This window comes from Pongo pygmaeus, chromosome 13, assembly GCF_028885625.2.
Source record: "Pongo pygmaeus isolate AG05252 chromosome 13, NHGRI_mPonPyg2-v2.0_pri, whole genome shotgun sequence".
Lineage (NCBI taxonomy): Eukaryota > Metazoa > Chordata > Mammalia > Primates > Hominidae > Pongo > Pongo pygmaeus.
The window spans coordinates 120,484,120-120,486,802 of NC_072386.2; positions in this window are offsets into that span (position 1 = coordinate 120,484,120).

Here is a 2,683-nt window from a genome sequence, read left to right on the forward strand (position 1 = left end):
GCTTGAACCTGGGAGGCAGAGGTTGCAGTGAGCCAAGGTCATGCCACTGCACTCCAGCCTGGGCGACAGAGAGACTCCATCTCAAAAATAAATAAATTAATTAAATTAAATAAAAGAGGAAGAATGGGGCACAAAACAATGTCAGGATCATTATGAAGTGAGGGCAGGGAGCAATTGCTGGGGCCACCCTGAGCGCTCGCTGTGAGAGGTCTTAAGGCCCTTTACCTTGTTGCTGTCTTCTCACGCTCCATGGATTTCAGTAGCAAACTTTGAGATAAATGATCAAATGGCAAATCAGAAAACACCCACACTTTTTTATTTTTGAGACAGAGTCTCACTCTGTCCGCCTGGCTGGAGTGCAGTGGTGCGATCTCGGGTCATGGCAACCTCCGCCTGCTGGGGTTCACGCCATTCCCTGCCTCGGCCTCCTGAGTAGCTGGGACTACAGTCACCTGCCACCACACCCGGCTAATTTTTGTATTTTCAGTAGAGATGGGGTTTCACCACGATGGCCAGGCTGGTCCCGAACTCCTGACCTCAGGTGATCTGCCTGCCTCGGCCTCCCAAAGTGCTGGGATTTTAGGCGTCAGCCACCATGCCTGGCCAATACCCACAGTTTTAAGGGAACAAAATGTTATCCAAGCATTTAGAGTAGCACAAACTGGGGGTGGGGAGACCCAGGCACAATGACTCCCAGCCCATGGCTCATTGATCCAAGGTCAACCAGCCCAGGTTGGGCCAATCAGGTCCTTTCTCTGCAAACTCAAATTTGGGCCCAAGCATGCAGGTATGGGAAGTGGCCAAGCCTGATCCGCCTGTGGGCAATGTCCCAGCAACAGGGCCCCCACCTCCTGCCACTGAGTCCTACACAACACCCCCGGGGACCCTGCTCTTCCTGAGATGTGGTCAGTCCTCATTTTTCACATTTTTATGAGTCACCCTGACTTCCTCTAACAAACCCTAAAAAAGCTCAAATCACGGTCAGCGTCTGTTGCTTGGAAACAGAGAACTTCAACTGATAGAGTAATTGGCCACTGAAAGAGTGGGAGATGGGCAGCAGGTGCTTAGGGAATTGTGGGGACTGGGAAGCGATTACTGAGCCCACATGGGGAAAAATGCAGGGAGGCACCCCTCTTCCCACCATCCATCTTCCAGGAGAGGGGAGTACCAGTGCGCACAGTGACAAAGCAGCTAAGCCAATGTCACCTGGACCTCCCTGAGGACCACCTACCTCCAAGAGGTCAGCTCCAGCACCCTGGGAAGTCACTGCCTCAGGCCAATCAATGGAGGGGTGACAGAGGCCAAGATCCCACCACCACCAGCACCAGGGCAGCGCAGTGGCTCTTCATGAAAGTGGGACGTTGAAATCTATTGAAAGGTACCTTTGCTGGGCACGGTGGCTCACGGCTGTAATCCCAACCCTTAGAGGCCGAGGCAGGAGGATTGCTTGAGCCCAGGAGTTTGAGACCAGCCTGGGCAACACAATGAGACCCCATCTCTACAAAAAATAAAAAATTAGCTGGGAACGGTGGCACACGCCTGTAGTCCCAGCTACTCAGGAGGCTGAGGTGGGAGGATCACTTTTGCCTCAGAGGTTGAAGCTGCAGTGAGCCGTGATCACACCACTGCACTCCAGCCTGGGTGACAGGGTGAGACCCTATCTCTAAACAAACAAACATATCAGTGCTATTTTGGCAAGTTGTAATCAACGGAATATGCTGACTCAATTCAGAATTTTAACATCCACAGGTTCATGATCATAGGAACTTAAAAAATTTTTTTTTGAATTTTAGTTGTGCTAAAAAACACATCATATAAAGTTTACCATCTTCACCATTTTTAAGGGTACAACTCAATGGCATTAAGCATATTCACCTGTTGGGCATCCAATCATCTCCAGAACTTTTCATCTTCCCAAACTGAAGCTCTTGTCTCCATTAAACACTGACTCCACAGCCCCCCTTCCCCAGGTAGAAACCACCTTTCTACCTTCCATCTCTATGATTTTGACTTCTCTAGGGACCTCATAGAAGTGGAATCTTACAGTGTTTGTCTTTTTGTGACTGGCTTATTCCACCTAATATAATGATCATAGAAACTTTTGATACACTTTAATATTTCACTATATAGGCCGGGCACGGTGGCTCACGCCCGTAATCCCAACATTTTGGGAGGCCGAGGCAGGTGGATCACCCGAGCTCCGGAGTTAGAGACCGGCCTGACCAACATGCAGAAACCCCGTCTCTACTAAAAATACAAAATTAGCCGGGCGTGGTGGCGCATGCCTGTAATCCCAGCTACTCCAGAGGCTGAGGCAGGAGAATGGCTTGAACCTGGGAGGTGGAGGTTGCTGGGAGCCGAGATCACACCATTGCACTCCAGCCTGGGCAACAAGAGCGAAACTCCGTCTCAAAAAAATAAATAAAAAATTTAACTATATAGCCAGGCGCAGTGGCTCATGCCTGTAATCCCAGCACGTTGGGAGGCCAAGGCGGGTGGATCACCTGAGCTCAAGAGTTCGAAACCAGCCTGACCAACATGGTGAAACCCCATCTCTACTAAACAAAAATTAGCTGGGTGTGGTGGCGGGTGCCTATAATCCCAGCTACTTGGGAGGCTGAGGCAGGAGAATCACTTGAACCCAGGAGGCGGAGGTTGCAATGAGCCAAGATCATGCCATTGC